The 21,108-nt window shown below is 40.9% G+C and overlaps 1 long non-coding RNA gene across 1 annotated transcript in view; it reads left to right on the top strand.

Moving 5' to 3' along the window:
* The first annotated feature begins 19,363 nt into the window (after nt 1–19,363).
* LOC128648079 (uncharacterized) overlaps nt 19,364–21,108 on the top strand; it is a 39,489-nt gene continuing 37,744 nt past the window's right edge. Inside the window, exon 1 of the long non-coding RNA XR_008400501.1 lies at nt 19,364–19,626. This is a non-coding gene — a long non-coding RNA (uncharacterized LOC128648079). The remainder of the gene's footprint in view (nt 19,627–21,108) is intronic.

The raw sequence follows: 21,108 nt of genomic DNA, 5'->3' as shown, positions 1-21,108 counted from the left end.
TTATTTAATTTAAAGGGACAGTCAACACCAGAATTCTTGTTGTTTAAAAAGAAAGATAATCCCTTTATTACCCATTCCCCAGTTTTGCATAACCAACACAGTTATAATAATACACGTTTTACCTCTGTAATTATCTTGTATCTAAGCTTCTGCTGACTGCCCCCTTATTTCAGTTCTTTTGAGAGACATGCAGTTTAGCCAATCAGTGCTCAGTCCTAGGTCACTTTACGTGCATGAGCTCAATGTTATCTATATGAAACATGTGAACTAATGCCCTCTAGTGGTCAAAATGTATTCAGATTAGAGGCAGTCTTCAAGGTCTAAGAAATTAGCATATGAACCTCCTAGTTTTAGCTTTCAACTAAGAATACCAAGAGAACAAAGCAAAATTGGTTATAAAAGTAAATTGGGAAGTTGTTTAAAATTGCATGCCCTATTTAAAACATGAAAGTTTTTTTTGGACTTGACTGTCCCTTTAATTGTAATTAATTGTAGTTAGTTTAGGTAATTTATTTAATTATAGTTTAGTGTTAGGTGTAATTGTAACTTAGGTTAGGATTTATTTTACAGGTATATTTGTCTTTATTTTAACTAGGTAGCCATTAAATAGTTAATAACTATTTAATAACTATTCTACCTAGTTAAAATAAATACAAAGTTGCCTGTAAAATAAAAATAAACCCTAAGCTAGATACAATGTAACTATTAGTTATATTGTAGCTAGTTTAGGGTTTATTTTATAGGTAAGTATTTAGTTTTAAATAGGAATTATTTATTTAATTGTAGTAATTTTATTTAGATTTATTTAAATTATATTTAAGTTAGGGGGTGTTAGGGTTAGACTTAGATTTAGGGGTTAATAACTTTAATATAGTGGCAGCGACGTTGGTGGCGGCAGATTAGAGGTTAATAAATGTAGTTAGGTGGCGGCGACATTGGGGGCGGCAGAGTAGGGGTTAATAAATAAAAAGTAGGTGTCGGTGATGTTGGGGGCAGCAGATTAGGGGTTCATAGGGATAATGTAGGTGGCGGCGGTGTCCGGAGCGGCAGATTAGGGGTTAATAATATAATGTAGGTGTCGGCGATGTCGGGGGCGGCAGATTAGGGGTTAATAAGTGTAAGATTAGGGGTGTTTAGACTCGGGGTTCATGTTAGGGTGTTAGGTGTACACATAAATGTATTTTCCCCATAGGAATAAATGGGGCTGCATTAGGAGCTGAACGCTGCTTTTTTGCAGGTGTTTGGGTTTTTTTCAGCCAAAACTGCCCCATTGATTCCTATGGGGAAATCGTGCACGAGCACGTTTAGCCAGCTTACCGCTACCGTAAACAGCGCTGGTATTGAGGTGAGATGTGGAGCTAAATTCTGCTCTACGCTCACCTTTTTGCGGCTAACACCGGGTTTAAAAAAAGCTGTAATACCAGCGTTACTTTAGGTGAGCGGTGAGGGAAAACTGTACGTTAACACCGCACCCCTGTTACCGCAAAACTCGTAATCTAGGTGAAAGTGTGTAGAGTTAGTTGCTGTATAAATGGACTCTGTGTCAGATATATTTCTAAATCACCTGGATTTACAAACAATACATTTTGGCGATGAGGATTATGTTTGAAACCTATTGCTTTGTCTCAGCAAACAGTGAGTAACCTGCTGCAATACCCACAAGAACGGCTGCATACAATGAATACAACTTCCCTGTGTTTGACTCTGATGCAGAACTTAGCTCAGTAGGCCCAAGATGGCTAAAATGGATTCCGAGATTTGAAAATTATCTTATTGCTTTGGATGTTACTGATGCAAACAGAAAAAACTAAATTTATGCTTACCTGATAAATTGATTTCTTCTATGGTAAGACGAGTCCACGGATTCATCCTTTACTTGTGGGATATTATCCTTCCCTACAGGAAGTGGCAAAGAGCACCACAGCAGAGCTGTCTATATAGCTCCTCCCTTAGCTCCACCCCCCAGTCATTCGACCGAAGTTACAGGAAGAAAAAGGAGAAACTACAAGGTGCAGAGGTGACTGAGTTTGAATCAAAAAATACAATCTGTCTTAAAATGACAGGGCGGGCCGTGGACTCATCTTACCATAGAAGAAATCAATTTATCAGGTAAGCATAAATTTAGTTTTCTTCTATAAAGGTAAGACGAGTCCACAGATTCATCCTTTACTTGTGGGATACAATACCAAAGCTACAGGACACGGATGAACGGGAGGGACAAGACAGATGGTTAAACAGAAGGCACCACTGCTTGAAGAACTTTTCTCCCAAAAATAGCCTCCGAAGAAGCAAAGGTATCAAATTTGTAAAATTTGGAAAAGGTATGAAGCGAAGACCAAGTCGCAGCCTTACAAATCTGTTCAACAGAAGCATCATTTTTAAAAGCCCATGTGGAAGCCACCGCTCTAGTAGAGTGAGCTGTAATTCTTTCAAGAGGCTGCTGTCCAGCAGTCTTGTATGCCAAACGGATGATGCTTTTCAGCCAAAAGGCAAGAGAGGTTAGCCGTAGCTTTTTGAACTCTACGTTTTCCAGAATAGACAACAAACAAAGAAGATGTTTGACGGAAATCTTTGGTCGCTTGCAAGTAAAACTTTAAAGCACAAACCACGTCCAAGAGGAAGGATTAGGACACAGAGAAGGAACAACAATTTCCTGATTAATATTCTTATTAGTAACAACCTTAGGAAGGAATCCAGGTTTGGTACGCAAAACCATCTTATCAGCATGGAAAACAAGATAAGGCGAGTCGCATTGCAATGCAGATAGTTCAGAAACTCTTTGAGCCGAAGAGATAGCAACTAAAAACAGAACTTTCCAAGATAGAAGCTTAATATCTATGGAATGCATAGGTTCAAATGGAACCCCTTGAAGAACCTTAAGAACTAAATTCAAACTCAGGTTTAACAGGTTTAAACACAGGCTTGATTCTAACTAAAGCCTGACAGAACGACTGAACGTCTGGAACTTCTGCCAGACGTTTGTGCAGAAGAATTGATAAAGCAGATATCTGTCCCTTTAAGGAACTAGCTGATAACCCCTTCTCCAATCCTTCTTGGAGAAAGGTCAAAATCCTAGGAATCCTGATCTTACTCCATGAGTAGCCTTTGGATTCGCACCAATAAAGATATTTACGCCATATCTTATGATAAATTTTCCTGGTGACAGGCTTTCAAACCTGAATCAAGGTATCTATGACCGACTCAGAGAACCACCGCTTGGATAAGATCAAGCGCTCAATCTCCAAGCAGTCAGTCGCAGAGAAACTAGATTTGTATGCTGGAACGGACCTTGAATCAGAAGGTCCTGTCTCAGTGGCAGAGTCCATGGTGGAAGAGATGACATGTCCACTAGGTCTGCATACCAAGTCCTGCGTGGCCACGCAGGTGCTATCAAAATCACTGAAGCTCTCTCCTGTTTGATTCTGGCAATCAAACGAGGAAGGAGAGGAATGGTGGAAACACATAAGCCAGGTTGAATGACCAGGGTACTGCTAGAGCATCTATCAGTACTGCCTGAGGATCCCTTGACCTGGACCCGTATCGAGGAAGTTTGGCATTCTGATGAGACACCATCAGATCCAATTCTGGTGTGCCCCATTGCTGAATAAATTGTGCAAACACCTCCGGATGGAGTTCCCACTCCCCCGGATGAAAAGTCTGACGACTTAGAAAATCCGCTTCCCAGGTCTCCACTCCTGGGATACAGATTGCTGATAGATGGCAAGAGTGAGTCTCTGCCCATTGAATTATTTTGGTAACCTCTATCATCGCTAGAGAACTCTTTGTTCCCCCCTGATGATTGATATATGCTACAGTTGTGATATTGTCCAACTGGAAAGTTATGAAACTGGCCGACGCCAGCTGAGGCCACGCCTGAAGCGCGTTGAATATCACTCTCAGTTCTAGAATATTTATCGGGAGGAGAGCCTCCTCCTGAGTCCACAATCCCTGTGCTTTCAGGGAATTCCAGACTGCACCCCAGCCCAATAGGCTGGCGTCCGTCGTCACTATGACCCACGCTGGCCTGCGGAAACACATTCCCTTGGACAGATGATCCTGTGACAACCACCAAAGAAGAGAGTCTCTGGTCTCTTGATCCACATTTATCTGAGGAGATAAATCTGCATAATCCCCATTCCACTGTTTGAGCATGCAAAGTTGCAGTGGTCTGAGATGCAAGCGGAACTATGTCCATTGCCGCTACCATTAAACGGATTACCTCCATACACTGAGCCACTGATGGCCGAGGAATGGAATGAAGAGCTCGGCAGATGGATAAAATCTTTGATTTCCTGACCTCCGTCAGAAAAATTTTCATGTCCACCAAATCTATCAGAGTTCCCAGGAATGGAACTCTTGTGAAAGGGAGAAGTGAACTCTTTTTTACGTTCACCTTCCACCCGTGAGATCTTAGAAAGGCCAACACGATGTCCGTGTGAGACTTGGCTAGTTGGTAAGTTGGATTAAGATATCGTCCAGATAAGGTGCCACTGCTATGCCCCGCGGCCTTAGAACCGCCAGAAGGGACCCTAGCACCTTTGTGAAAATTCTGGGAGCCGTGGCCAATCAGAAGGGAAGAGCCACAAACTGGTAATGCTTGTCCAGAAAGGCGAACCTGAGGAACTGGTGATAATCTTTGTGGATAGGAATGTGTAGTTACGCATCCTTTAAGTCCACGGTGGTCATATATTGACCCTCCTGGATCATTGGCAAAATAGTCCGAATGGTCTCCATCTTTGTTCAGGATCTTGAGATCCAAAATTGGTCTGAAAGTTCCCTCTTTTTTGGGAACCACAAACAGATTGGAGTAGAACTCTTGCCCCTGTTCTGTTTCCGGAAGTGGGCAGATCACTCCCATGGAATATAGGTCTTCTACACAGCGTAAGAATGCCTCTCTTTTTGTCTAGTTTACAGACAATTGAGAAAGATGGAATATCCCCCTTGGGGGAGAATCTTTGAAATCTAGAAGATACCCCTGGGTTACTATTTCTAAAGCCCAGGAGTCCTGAACGTCTCTTGCCCAAGCCTGAGCGAAGAGAGAAAGTCTGCCCCCTACTAGATCCGGTCCTGGGGGGCTACCCCTTCATGCTGTCTTGGTGGCAGCAGCGGGCTTCTTGACCTGTTTACCCTTGTTCCAAGTCTGGTTAGGTCTCCAGACTGACTTGGATTAAGCAAGATTCCCCTCTTGCTTTGCGGCAGGGGAAGAGGAAGAGGGACCACCTTTGAAGTTTTGAAAGGAACAAAAATTATTTTGTTTGGTCCTCATCTTATTCGTCTTATCCTGAGGAAGGGCATGGCCTTTCCCTCCAGTGATGTCACCTCTTTCACTTTACTTTTCCTAGTACTTAGAGTAGGCAAAGAGAATGACTGGGGGGTGGAGCTAAGGGAGGAGCTATATAGACAGCTCTGCTGTGGTGCTCTTTGCCACTTCCCCTCTCACTCCTAACAATAAATATATTAACCCCTAAACCGCCACTCCCGGACCCCGCCGCCAGCTACATTATCTATATTACCCCCTAATGTGAGCCCCCTACACCGCCGCTACCTATTTTATCTATATTACCCCCTAATGTGAGCCCCCTACACCGCCGCTACCTATTTCATCTATATTACCCCCTAATGTGAGCCCCCTACACTGCCGCTACCTATTTTATCTATATTACCCCCTAATGTGAGCCCCCTACACCGCCGCTACCTATTTTATCTATATTACCCCTAATGTGAGCCCCCTACCCCGCCGACACCTTCATTAACTATGTTACCCCCTAATATGATCCCCCTACACCGCTGCCACCTATTTAAACTATATTAACCCCTAATCTGACCCCCTTACACCGCCGCCACCTATATTAAATTAATTAACCCCTAATCTAATCCCCCTATACCGCCGCAACCTATATTAAATTAATTAACCCCTAATCTAATCCCCCTATACCGCCGCCACCTATATTAAATTAATTAACCCCTAAAATAATAAAATTTCCCTACCACTAAACCTAAGTCTAACCCTACAAATAGCCCTGAAAAGGTCTTTTTGCGTGGCATCGCCACAAAGTAACCAGCTCTATTGCCAGCCCTTAAAAGGGCTTTTTGCGGGGCATTGCCCCAAAGTAATCAGCTCTTTTACCAGCCCTTAAAAGGGCTTTTTGTGGGGCATTGTCACAAAGTAATCAGCTCTTTTGCCTATAATCTAAATCCCCCTACACCGCCGCCACCTATAATAAATGTATTACCCCCTAATCTAATCCCCCTACACCGCCGCCACCTATATTAACTATATAAACCCTAATTATATTAGGGTTAATATAGTTAATATAGTTATTATATTATATATATTAACTATATTAACCCTAATTATATTAGGGTTAATATAGTTAATATAGTTATTATATTATATATATATATATATTAACTATATTAACCCTATCTAACTCTAACACCCCTAACTTAATTATTATTAAAATAAATCTAAATAATATTAATAATATTAACTAAATTATTCCTATTTAAATCTAAATACTTACCTATAAAATAAACCCTAAGATAGCTACAATATAATTAATAATTACATTGTAGCTATTTTACGGTTTATACTTATTTTACAGGTAACTTTGTATTTATTTTAACTAGGTAAAATAGCTATTAAATAGTTAATAACTATTTAATAGCTACCTAGTTAAAATAATTACCAATTTACCTGTAAAATAAATCCTAACCTAAGTTACAAATACACCTACTATCAATAAATTAAATAAACTACAAATATCTAAACTAAAATACAATTAAATACACTAAACTAAATTACAAAAATAAACAAACACTAAATTACAAAAAATAAAAAAAGATTACAAGCATTTTAAGCTACTTACACCTTAACAGGGCTTTTTGTGGGGCATTTCCCCAAAGTAATCAGCTCTTTTGCCTGTAAAAAAAAACACAATACCACCCCCCAACATTACAACCCACCACCCACATACCCCTACTCTAAACCCACCCAAACCCCCCTTAAAAAACCTAACACTAACCCCCAGAAGATCTCCCTACCTTGAGTCGTCTTCACCCAGCCGGGCCGAACTCTTCATGCAGATGTGGTCCTCCATCCCGGCGATGTCTTCATCCAAGCGGCAAAGAAGAGGTCTTCCATCCCAGCGATGTCTTCATCCAAGCGGCAAAGAAGAGGTCCTCCATCGGGTCAAAGTCTTCCTCCAAGCGGCATCTTCAATCTTCTTTCTTCCGGCTTCTTCCGACCTCCGACGCAGAACATCCAGCTGGCCCGACGACTGAACAATGAATGAAGTTTCCTTTAAATGACGTCATCCAAGATGGCGTCCCTTGAATTCCGATTGGCTGATAGGATTCTATCAGTCAATCGGAATTAAGGTAAGAAAATCTGATTGGCTGATGCAATCAGCCAATCAGATTCAAGTTCAATCCGATTGGCTGATCCAAGATTTTCTTACCTTAATTCCGATTGGCTGATAGAATCCTATCAGCCAATCGGAATTCGAGGGACGCCATCTTGGATGACGTCATTTAAAGGAAACTTCATTCGTCATTCAGTTGTCAGGCCAGCTGGATGTTCCGCGTCGGAGGTCGGAAGAAGCTGGAAGAAAGAAGATTGAAGATGCCGCTTGGAGGAAGACATCGCCGTGATGGAAGACCTTTTCTTTGCCGCTTGGATGAAGACATCGCTGGGATGGAGGACCACATCTGGATGAAGAGTTCGGCCCGGCTGGGTGAAGACGACTCAAGGTAGGGAGATCTTCTGGGGGTTAGTGTTAGGTTTTTTTAAGGGGGGTTTGGGTGGGTTTAGAGTAGGGGTATGTGGGTGGTGGGTTGTAATGTTGGGGGGTGGTATTGTGGGGGGGTTTTTACAGGCAAAAGAGCTGATTACTTTGGGGAAATGCCCCGCAAAAAGTCCTTTTAAGGGCTGGTAAAAGAGCTGGTTACTTTTTAATTTAGAATAGGGTAGGGCATTTTTTTTATTTTGGGGGGCTTCATTATTTTATTAGGGGGCTTAGATTAGGTGTAATTAGCTTAAAATTCTTGTAATCTTTTTTTATTTTTTGTAATTTAGTGGGTTTTTTTGTAATTTAGTTTAGTGTATTTAATTGTATTTTAGTTTAGATATTTGTAGTTTATTTAATTTATTGATAGTGTAGGTGTATTTGTAACTTAGGTTATGATTTATTTTACAGGTAAATTGGTAATTATTTTAACTAGGTAGCTATTAAATAGTTATTAATTATTTAATAGCTATTGTACCTAGTTAAAATAAATACAAAGTTACCTGTAAAATAAGTATAAACCGTAAAATAGCTACAATGTAATTATTAATTATATTGTAGCTATCTTAGGGTTTATTTTATAGGTAAGTATTTAGATTTAAATAGGAATAATTTAGTTAATATTATTAATATTATTTAGATTTATTTTAATAATAATTAAGTTAGGGGCGTAGAGTTAGATAGGGTTAATATAGTTAATATATATTATATAATAACTATATTAACTATATTAACCCTAATATAACTAGGGTTAATATAGTTAATATAGGTGGCGGCGGTGTAGGGTTATTAGATTAGGGGTTAATAATTTTAATATAGGTGGCAGCGATGTAGGGGGATTAGATTAGGGGGTAATACATTTATTATAGGTGGCGGCGGTGTAGGGGGATTTAGATTACAGGCAAAAGAGCTGATTACTTTGGGCCAATGGCCCGCAAAAGGCCCTTTTAAGGGCTGGGAATAGAGCTGTTTACTTTGGGGTAATGCCACGCAAAAAGCCCTTTTCAGGGCTATTTGTAGGGTTAGACTTAGGTTTAGTGGTAGGGATATTTTAGTATTTTAGGGGTTCATTAATTTAATATAGCTGGCGGCAGTGTAGGGGGATTAAATTAGGGGTTAATAATTTTAATATAGCTGGCGGCGGGGTAGGGGGATTAGATTAGGGATTAATAATTTTAATATAGCTGGCGGCGGGGTAGGAGCTCACATTAGGGGGTAGGTAATGTAGGTGGCGGCAGTGTAAGGAGATCACATTAGGGGGTAGGTAATGTAGGTGGCGGCGGAGTAAGGGGCTCACATTAGGGGGTAGTTAATATAGGTGGCGGCGGTGTAAGGGGCTCACATTAGGGGGTAGGTAATGTAGGTGGCGGCGAAGTAAGGGGCTCACATTAGGGGGTAGGTAATGTAGGTGGCGGCGGAGTAAGGGGCTCACATTAGGGGGTAGTTAATGTAGGTGGCGGCGGGGTCTGGGAGTGGCGGTTTAGGGGTTAAATATTTTATTAGGGATTGCGGCGGGGGATCGCGGTTAACAGGTAGACATTGCGCATGCGTTAGGTTTTATTTTGCAGTTCGCGGTTGACAGGTAGATAGACATTGCGCATGCGTTAGGTATTAGGTTTTATTTTGCAGTTCGCGGTTGACAGGTAGATAGACATTACGCATGCGTTAGGTGTTAGGTTTTATTTTGCAGGTAGTTTAGGGAGTTACGGGGTTCCAATACACAGCGTAAGGCTTACTATGCCTGCAATTTGTGGCGAGGTGAAAATGGAGTAAGATTTCTCCATTTTCGCCACTTAAGTCCTTACGCTGTATATTGGATACCAAACTGCGCTGGTTTGGTATACCTGTCTATGGGCCAAAAAACTACGGCCGAAGGCAGAAATATACGAGCGTAACTTCTATGTTACGCCGTATATGTGATACCAAACCAGCGCAAAATTTGGGGTTGCCTGCTTTTGCGGGCGACGCTGCATATCGGATCGAGGCCCAGACCTCATGTGTGTTATGTAGGAACTGTGGGGGTTTCTATCCACATAATGGGACTTGTCCAGCACGGAATAAGCAATGCAGGGCATGTGGAAAATGTAATCATTTTGCAAAGCAATGTAGAACAAAACTGTATCAAATACCTCAATCACATACTGAGCCAAATACATCAAAGCAGTGGAAAGTAAATCTATTCAGATCTCCTGATCAAAAAGGACAATAATCAAACAATGATGACAAATATGTATTTGTAGTAAACATGTGTAACCTAACTCAGCCACAAGTTGATGTGCTCATTAATGACACTAAAATCACTGCATTGATTGATTCAGGATCTGCTGTTAATTTAGTGGGTGAACAAACATTTCACATGTTAAAACCACAACCACAGATATTACAGAGTAAAATAAATATATATATGCATATGGATCAACTAAACCCCTTTATGTCATTGGTAAATTTACAGCCACATGTGCATTTAAACACAACAAAACAGCAACTATGTTTTATGTTGTAAAGGGTCAAAATTATTCTCTTCTGAGTTTTCAAACCTCATCCAGTTTGGGACTTATAAAGCTTATGAATGCAATTTCACCTAGAAAGAGTACAGGATCCATAGCAAATCAGTTAGTACAGCAGTATTCTCATTTGTTTAATGGCATTGGTAAATTGAAAGATTTTCAAGTACAGCTGCATATTAAGCCACATATAAAACCTGTAATACAACCACATAGAAGAATTCCATTTCATCTAAGGCACACAGTTGATGCTGAACTCAAGAACCTTGAAACACAAGGAGTCATCGAAATAGTGCAGGGGCCAACTCCATGGGTTTCCCCATGGATAGTATAGAATTTGCATAGACATGAGGCAAGCCAACACTGTCATTATCAGGGAGCGCCACATTACTCCAACATTAGATGATATAATTCATGATCTCAACCAGGCAAAAGTTTTCTCCAAACTTGATTTATCATCAACTGGAATTGGATCCAACAAGCAGATATATAACTACATTCTCAACACACACAGGATTGTGGAGATACAAGCGCCTAAGTTTTGGTGTTTCTTCTGCTGCTGAAGTATTTCAAAATGCAATACAGCAAACATTATCTGGAATTCCAGGAGTTAAAAACTTCAGCGATGATATTATTGTGTTTGGAGCTACTCAAGAGGAACATGATAAAAAATCTCACAGCAGTTTTTGAGCGACTTCATGAGAAAGGACTTACCTTAAATTGTAGTGTGTGAATTTAACAAAACTAAACTAGAATAATATGGATTTGTCTTTTCAGCTGAAGGCATATCAGCAGACCCAAAGAAAGTGGAAGCAATTCAGAATGCAAATCCTCCTATAGACTCCAGTGAAGTCAGAAGTTTCCTAAGGATGGTAAATTACTGTTCTCGATTTATCCCTAATTTCTCTACTATTGCCATACCTTTAAGAGAGTTAACAAAGAAAAGTGTGCCATGGCGTTGGACTGAAACTGAACAACAAGCTTTTAAACAATTGAAACAGAGTTTGACCAGTGACAAGACAATGTCCAATTTTAACCCTCAACGGCAAACTATTCTTTTAGTAGATGCTAGCCCTGTTGGTTTAGGTGCTATTCTGGCGCAGAGAGACAAAGACAAGCATTATATCATTGCTTATGGTAGCCGTTCTTTAAATGATGTGTAAAAACGTTATTCTCAAACTTAACGTGAAGCGCTGGTAATAGTTTGGAGTTGTGAATACTTTCAATTATATTTATATGGTTGTCCATTTACACTGATCACAGATCATAAGCCTTTACAGTTGATCTGGAATAATCCAAAATCCAAACCGCCCGCTAGAATAGAAAGATGGGGTTTAAGGCAACAACCATATAATTTTACTGTGGTTTACAAATCTGGAAAAGAGAACCCAGCAGACTATATGTCTCGACATCCTTTATCAGCAGATTCATTCACAAGTTCTCCAAGTTCCATGGATGCAGAAGAATATATCAATTTTGTTACTAATCATGCTATACCTAAAGCATTGAGTGTAGAAGAAATACAACAAGCAACATTAGCTGATCCTATACTGCAAAAACTTGCATTAGTTCAGAATGGAAAATGGTACACAGCTGATTCTGACAAAATACATGGAAAAGAGTTGAAGTCATTTGCAAGATTTGGCAAAGAACTCTCAGTGAATAATGACAACAGTATTATCTTGCGAGGTAATCGAATAGTCGTTCCGACATGTTTACAACAACAAGTATTATCCTTAGCACATGAAGGTCACCAAGGAATAGTTAAAATGAAAAGTTTATTACGAGAAAAAACAAAATTTATGCTTACCTGATAAATTCCTTTCTCCTGTAGTGTGGTCAGTCCACGGGTCATCATTACTTCTGGGATATTAACTCCTCCCCAACAGGAAGTGCAAGAGGATTCACCCAGCAGAGCTGCTATATAGCTCCTCCCCTCTACGTCACCTCCAGTCATTCGACCAAGGACCAACGAGAAAGGAGAAGCCAAAGGGTGTAGTGGTTACTGGAGTATAATTCAAAATTTTTTACCTGCCATAAAAAACAGGGCGGGCCGTGGACTGACCACACTACAGGAGAAAGGAATTTATCAGGTAAGCATAAATTTTGTTTTCTCCTGTTAAGTGTGGTCAGTCCACGGGTCATCATTACTTCTGGGATACCAATACCAAAGCTAAAGTACACGGATGACGGGAGGGACAGGCAGGCTCTTTATACGGAAGGAACCACTGCCTGAAGAACCTTTCTCCCAAAAACAACCTCCGAAGAAGCAAAAGTGTCAAATTTGTAAAATTTGGAAAAAGTATGAAGAGAAGACCAAGTTGCAGCCTTGCAAATCTGTTCAACAGAAGCCTCATTCTTAAAGGCCCAAGTGGAAGCCACAGCTCTAGTAGAATGTGCTGTAATTCTTTCAGAAGGCTGCTGTCCAGCAGTCTCATAGGCTAACCGTATTATGCTACGAAGCCAAAAAGAGAGAGAGGTAGCCGAAGCTTTTTGACCTCTCCTCTGACCAGAATAAACGACAAACAGGGAAGACGTTTGTCGAAAATCCTTAGTTGCCTGTAGATAAAATTTCAGGGCACGGACTACATCTAGATTGTGTAGCAGACGTTCCTTCTTCGAAGAAGGATTAGGACACACAAAGATGGAACCACAATCTCTTGATTGATATTCCTGTTAGTGACCACCTTAGGTGGGAACCCAGGTTTAGTATGCAGAACTACCTTGTCTGAATGAAAAATCAGATAAGGAGAATCACAATGTAAGGCAGATAACTCAGAGACTCTTCGAGCCGAGGAAATCGCCATTAAAAACAGAACTTTCCAAGATAACAGCTTGATATCAATGGAATGAAGGGGTTCAAACGGAACACCCTGTAGAACATTAAGAACTAAGTTCAAACTCCATGGTGGAGCAACAGTTTTAAACACAGGCTTGATCCTAGCTAAAGCCTGACAAAAAGCTTGAACGTCCGGAACTTCTGACAGACGTTTGTGTAAAAGAATGGACAGAGCTGAAATCTGTCCCTTTAAGGAACTAGCGGATAAACCCTTTTCTAAACCTTCTTGTAGAAAAGACAATATCCTCGGAATCCTAACCTTACTCCATGAGTAACTCTTGGATTCGCACCAATATAAGTATTTGCTCCATATCTTATGGTAAATCTTTCTGGTAACAGGCTTCCTAGCCTGTATTAAGGTATCAATAACTGACTCAGAAAAACCACGTTTTGATAAAATCAAGCGTTCAATTTCCAAGCAGTCAGCTTCAGAGAAATTAGATTTTGATGTTTGAAGGGACCCTGGATCAGAAGGTCCTGTTTCAGAGGTAGAGACCAAGGTGGACAGGATGACATGTCCACTAGATCTGCATACCAAGTCCTGCGTGGCCATGCAGGCGCTATTAGAATCACTGATGCTCTCTCCTGTTTGATTCTGGCAATCAATCGAGGAAGCATCGGGAAGGGTGGAAACACATAAGCCATCCCGAAGGTCCAAGGTGCTGTCAAAGCATCTATCAGAACCGCTCCCGGATCCCTGGATCTGGACCCGTAACGAGGAAGCTTGGTGTTCTGTCGAGACGCCATGAGATCTATCTCTGGTTTGCCCCAACGTCGAAGTATTTGGGCAAAGACCTCCGGATGAAGTTCCCACTCCCCCGGATGAAAAGTCTGACGACTTAGGAAATCCGCCTCCCAGTTCTCCACTCCCGGGATGTGGATTGCTGACAGGTGGCAAGAGTGAGACTCTGCCCAGCGAATTATCTTTGATACTTCCATCATTGCTAGGGAGCTTCTTGTCCCTCCCTGATGGTTGATGTAAGCTACAGTCGTGATGTTGTCCGACTGAAACCTGATGAACCCCCGAGTTGTTAACTGGGGCCAAGCCAGAAGGGCATTGAGAACTGCTCTCAATTCCAGAATGTTTATTGGTAGGAGACTCTCCTCCTGATTCCATTGTCCCTGAGCCTTCAGAGAATTCCAGACAGCGCCCCAACCTAGTAGGCTGGCGTCTGTTGTTACAATTGTCCAGTCCGGCCTGCTGAATGGCATCCCCCTGGACAGATGTGGCCGAGAAAGCCACCATAGAAGAGAATTTCTGGTCTCTTGATCCAGATTCAGAGTAGGGGACAAGTCTGAGTAATCCCCATTCCACTGACTTAGCATGCACAATTGCAGCGGTATGAGATGTAGGCGTGCAAAGGGTACTATGTCCATTGCCGCTACCATTAAGCCGATCACCTCCATGCATTGAGCTACTGACGGGTGTTGAATGGAATGAAGGACACGGCATGCATTTTGAAGCTTTGTTAACCTGTCTTCTGTCAGGTAAATCTTCATTTCTGCAGAATCTATAAGAGTCCCCAAGAAGGGAACTCTTGTGAGTGGAAAGAGAGAACTCTTCTTTTCGTTCACCTTCCATCCATGCGACCTTAGAAATGCCAGTACTAACTCTGTATGAGACTTGGCAGTTTGAAAGCTTGAAGCTTGTATCAGAATGTCGCCTAGGTACGGAGCTACCGAAATTCCTCGCGGTCTTAGTACCGCCAGAACAGCACCCAGAACCTTTGTGAAGATTCTTGGAGCCGTAGCCAATCCGAATGGAAGAGCTACAAACTGGTAATGCCTGTCTAGAAAGGCAAACCTTAGATACCGGTAATGATCTTTGTGAATCGGTATGTGAAGGTAAGCATCCTTTAAATCCACTGTGGTCATGTACTGACCCTTTTGGATCATGGGTAAAATTGTCCGAATAGTTTCCATTTTGAACGATGGAACTCTTAGGAATTTGTTTAGGATCTTTAAATCCAAGATTGGCCTGAAAGTTCCCTCTTTTTTGGGAACCACAAACAGATTTGAGTAAAACCCTTGTCCTTGTTCCGACCGCGGAACCGGATGGATCACTCCCATTAATAAAAGATCTTGTACGCAGCATAGAAACGCCTCTTTCTTTATTTGGTTTGTTGACAACCTTGACAGATGAAATCTCCCTCTTGGGGGAGAGGATTTGAAGTCCAGAAGGTATCCCTGAGATATGATCTCTAACGCCCAGGGATCCTGGACATCTCTTGCCCAAGCCTAGGCGAAGAGAGAAAGTCTGCCCCCCACTAGATCCGTTCCCAGATCGGGGGCCCTCAATTCATGCTGTCTTAGGGGCAGCAGCAGGTTTCCTGGCCTGCTTGCCCTTGTTCCAGGACTGGTTAGGTCTCCAGCCTTGTCTGTAGCGAGCAACAGCTCCTTCCTGTTTTGGTGCAGAGGAAGTTGATGCTGCTCCTGCTTTGAAATTACGAAAGGAACGAAAATTAGACTGTCTAGCCTTAGGTTTGGCTCTGTCTTGAGGCAGGGCATGGCCTTTACCTCCTGTAATGTCAGCGATAATTTCTTTCAACCCGGGCCCGAATAAGGTCTGCCCTTTGAAAGGTATATTAAGCAATTTAGATTTAGAAGTAACGTCAGCTGACCAGGATTTTAGCCACAGTGCTCTGCGCGCCTGAATGGCGAATCCGGAATTCTTAGCCGTAAGTTTAGTTAAATGTACTACGGCATCCGAAATAAATGAGTTAGCTAACTTAAGGGCTTTAAGCTTGTGTGTAATCTCATCTAATGGAGCTGATTCAAGTGTCTCTTCCAGAGACTCAAACCAAAATGCAGCTGCAGCCGTGACAGGCGCAATGCATGCAAGAGGTTGTAATATAAAACCTTGTTGAACAAACATTTTCTTAAGGTAACCCTCTAACTTTTTATCCATTGGATCTGAAAAGGCACAGCTATCCTCCACCGGGATAGTGGTACGCTTAGCTAAAGTAGAAACTGCTCCCTCCACCTTAGGGACCGTTTGCCATAAGTATAATATATATAAAATATAGGAGGGGGTGAGAACGGCACACCGGGTCTATCCCACTCCTTAGTAACAATTTCAGTAAGTCTCTTAGGTATAGGAAAAACGTCAGTACTCGACGGTACCGCAAAATATTTATCCAACCTACACATTTTCTCTGGTATTGCAACTGTGTTACAATCATTCAGAGCCGCTAACACCTCCCCTAGTAATACACGGAGGTTTTCCAGCTTAAATTTAAAATTTGAAATGTCTGAATCCAGTTTGTTTGGATCAGAACCGTCACCCGCAGAATGAAGCTCTCCGTCCTCATGTTCTGCAAATTGTGACGCAGTGTCTGACATGGCCCTAATATTATCAGCGCACTCTGTTCTCACCCCAGAGTGATCACGCTTACCTCTTAGTTCTGGTAATTTAGCCAAAACTTCAGTCATAACAGTAGCCATATCCTGTAATGTGATTTGTAATGGCCGCCCAGATGTACTCGGCGCTACAATATCACGCACCTCCCGAGCGGGAGATGCAGGTACTGACACGTGAGGCGAGTTAGTCGGCATAACTCTCCCCTCATTGTTTGGTGAAATATGTTCAATTTGTACAGATTGACTTTTATTTAAAGTAGCATCAATGCAGTTAGTACATAAATTTCTATTGGGCTCCACTTTGGCTTTAGCACATATAGCACAGATATCTTCCTCTGAATCAGACATGTTTAACACACTAGCAAATAAACTAGCAACTTGGAAATACTTTTCAAGTAATTTACTATAATATGAAAACGTACTGTGCCTATAAGAAGCACAGAAAAAGTTATGACAGTTGAAAATTAATAAACTGAGAAGTTATAGCATCAAATCTTTGTAAAAACACAATTTTAGCAAAGGATTGCTCCCATTAGCAAAGGATAACTAACCCTGATAGCAGAAAAAAAATACAGAAATAAACGTTTTTTATCACAGTCAACTACAATCTCACAGCTCTGCTGTGAGTGATTACCTCCCTCAAAATAAGTTTTGAAGACCCCTGAGTTCTGTAGAGATGAACCGGATCATGCAGGGAAGACAATAAACTTCTGACTGAATTTTTTGATGCGAAGCAAAAGCGCCAAAAAAGGCCCCTCCCCCTCACACACAACAGTGAGAGAGATCAGTAAACTGTCTTAAATTAAATAAAACGACTGCCAAGTGGAAAAAATTAGTGCCCAAAACATTTTTTCACCCAGTACCTCAGAAAATTAAACGATTTTACATGCCAGCAAAAAACGTTTAACATTAAATAAATTAAGTGTTATTAAAAAGCCTGTTGCTAGTCCCTGCAAATTAGGCTAAAGTCTTATGCATACAGTATAATTCCAGTGAAGTGCCATTCCCCAGAAGTGTAAAATATACATACATGACAGCCTGATACCAGTTGCTGCTACTGCATTTAAGGCTGAGTTTATATTATATCGGTATGGCAGAATTTTCTCATCAAATCCATTGTCAGAAAATAATAAGCTGCTACATACCTCTTTGCAGATTAATCTGCCCGCTGTCCCCTGATCTGAAGTTTACCTCTCCTCAGATGGCCGAGAAACAGCAATATGATCTTAACTACGCCGGCTAAAATCATAGAAAAAACTCAGGTAGATTCTTCTTCAAATTCTACCAGAGAAACTTTTGATTGAAGGTATGAAACTAAGTATAATCACCACAGTCCTCTCACACATCCTATCTATTCGTTGGGTGCAAGAGAATGACTGGAGGTGACGTAGAGGGGAGGAGCTATATAGCAGCTCTGCTGGGTGAATCCTCTTGCACTTCCTGTTGGGGAGGAGTTAATATCCCAGAAGTAATGATGACCCGTGGACTGACCACACTTAACAGGAGAAAGTGTGGTTTCCATCAATAGATCAACAAGCAGAAAAGTTGGTGAGAAATTGTATTGTGTGTCAAGCCACAACTCCAGGAGCTCACAAAGAACCTTTAAAAATGTCTGCATTGCCTGAAGCACCATGGTGTAATGTGAGTATAGATTTTTATGACCCATTACCTACTAGAGATTCCTTGATGGTGGTTATAGACGAATATTCAAGATACCCGGTAGTAGAAGTTATCAGCTCAACATCTTCAGTCACTGTTATTTCTGTTTTAGACAAAGTTTTCTCTTTATTGGGAATTCCTAAAATTGTTAAAACAGATAATGGTCCCCCATTTAACAGTACTCAGTTTAAAAAATTTGCTTAATATCTTGGATTTAAACATAGGCGCATTACTCCTTTGTGGCCACAAGCTAATGCAGAAGCTGAAAGATTCATGCATTCTATGGGGAAATTTCTAAGGGCAACTACAGCGCAAGGTAGACCATGGAAACAAAATTTATACTCTTTTCTGAGAGACTATCGGTCAACTCCCCATTGTACTACTGGCAGATCACCTGCAGAGCTGTTATTCAATTGCAAACTTCGGATCAAAATTCTGGATATAAATTATTCACTAACAGAGACACTCAACAAGGACTTGATACAAAAAGACAGTCATGCCAAAGCCAAGATGAAAGCTTATGCGGATAAATACTATCATACCAAATCTGCTCTTTTTGCTGTTGGAGACAGAGTCCTGTGTCGGCAAGATAGACGACACAAGTTGGATACTTTATATGATGTCGTCCCATATACAGTTACAAGAATTCAAGGATCAATGACCACTGCAGTAAGAAATGGACTTACAATTACTCGGAATTCTTCTTTCTTCAAGAAACTATACAAAGAACAGGGCACTGAATTATCTGATGCAGAAGATGATGATTCTGATATACCCAAATTATTTCAAGAACATGATGATAATATGGATAACACAGAGAGCAGTGAGGGGGAAGAAAACATAGCACATGATCAGTCCTTAGATACTAATCGAAAATACCCTCTCAGAGAAAACAGAAGACCTCCTGAATACCTTAAAGACTATGAAAAATAATGTGTTTTCATGTAATGTATTATAATGTCATCATGCAACTCTTTTATGTGAAATATAGTTGGTCTTATTTCTAGATATTAAGTATAGTATAGATATAGTTATATTTATGTTTACTTTAATTGTTATATTTCTAATCTACAGTAAGGGAGAGATATGGTGTCTGTTGTGATATTATAATATATAATGCTTTCTTCCTAGTTTGTGCTCTGACTTGTAAATGTATATAATTGTTGCAAAGAAGCAGGGGCGGGAACAGTGTTAGAGTAAGGAACCAGGAAATAAAGTGTGTAGAGTTAGTTGCTGTATAAATGGACTCTGTGTCAGATATATTTCTAAATCACCTGGATTTACAAACACTACACCTCCCCTGTGTATCCTTTGTTGCTACCTCTCTATTTGTGGGAGTGAAACATCATCTGAGCCCAGCCACCCATCTGGGGGTGACTGCACCATGGTATCCAGTACATTGCCCTGGTTCAGCTAGCTGATCTGCTGTTGAAAACCAGCCTGCTTCTATTGGCACAAGAGGGTGCCTTCATACCATGTGAGTACCCTGTATCTTCTGCATGCTATCATCCAGTTTGTTATACTGATTCACACATACGGCGCCTCTTTCCTTTCCTTTGTTATATATAGAATTGCCACATAACCTATGGTGAAGTTAGAGTGCTGCCTGTTCTGAACAGACGTCATACAAGTTATCATCATCACCTAAGATCCATACCACACTGACTGTTTGCATTGATACTTTAATGGATTGGTTCTGTATGAATAATTTTCTTTCATTATTGAGAGATTTACAGCCATTTTGACCCCACTATAACATTTATCAACCTTTTTTTTCCTAGTATCACTTGTGCATGTATGCACTGTATATACCATTTATAGCATTTTGTGGCATTTAGCTTACTTGGTGGTCCTAGGTTTTGTCGTGATAATATCAACAAGAGCTTGTGTATCGTTTACTAGGATTATCTTATTTGTGTCTTCTGCGTGTTATCATCCAGTTTGTTATACTGATTCACACATACAGCGCCTCTTTCCTTTCCTTTGTTATATATAGAAAAGCCATTATGTAGAAATACATGTGGAAAACCAATCACCCGGCGCAACTGGGACTGTGCAATCTAAGGACCAGCTTAGCCTAAAGCAGGAACTTAAAGCAATCGTTTTACCCAAAATGAAGTCATTGCAAGCTGGAGTAGACACTAGTGAAGTAAGGCAATTTTCTTCAAGACTTACCACAGCTGAACAGCGCATTTAAGACATAGTGGATAGGCAGAAAGAGGCAGATGGCTCCCTTAAACAGCTGCTTAAACAAAAACAATACCTCCAAACCTGCACCTTGTGGGGTACCAGAATTACTTAAAAGCAAATAGCTACTTGAATTCATGGTTTTAACATTTCCCAGGCTGCTGGGTAAATCCCCAGATCACCTACCTTTAGATGTTGAAAGAGCCCATCGTATTGTTCCTGAGCGGCAACTCAAAAAAGAGGAGGAAAGCATTTGCTCCACATTGTTACCGTCTCTATGAACAGGGAAGGCAATTGGCCGTCCTGTACCCAGCCAAGTTCTGCCTGCAGATGGCTTCAGGAATAAAGTTTTTCCACTCACCTCAAGCCTTGCAGGTATACGTGGCTACTAAACAGCAGTAGGAGGCCGGTTAAAAATTGAGTACCTGAACTGCTGTAGTATACATTCAACTTAATTGTTAAAGTCAATAGTCAATAGGACAGTTCATAATGATAAATGTACCATTGATATGTTTATTTGCTGTTGTGTTTTGGTCCCTACAGGTTGGTTTCACTAAGACGAATAAAACCTATAAATGTAGTTCTTGTTGGAACGCAACATCTTCCGGTTTATGGGGATAACCACTAGATTCAGTGAACTACTTGTATACCTATTATTTATGTTATGGTTGCTCATTAGGTTTGAAAGCCATATTGATCTGTTTTCTATTCATTTTTTGCTGTTTATATATTTTTGCTCAATGGGGCCGATTTATCAACCCTCTGTCCGACA

The sequence above is a fragment of the Bombina bombina genome, chromosome 2, assembly GCF_027579735.1.
Source record: "Bombina bombina isolate aBomBom1 chromosome 2, aBomBom1.pri, whole genome shotgun sequence".
Classification (NCBI taxonomy): Eukaryota; Metazoa; Chordata; class Amphibia; order Anura; family Bombinatoridae; genus Bombina; species Bombina bombina.
This window is presented reverse-complemented; position numbering and strand designations above follow the sequence as displayed.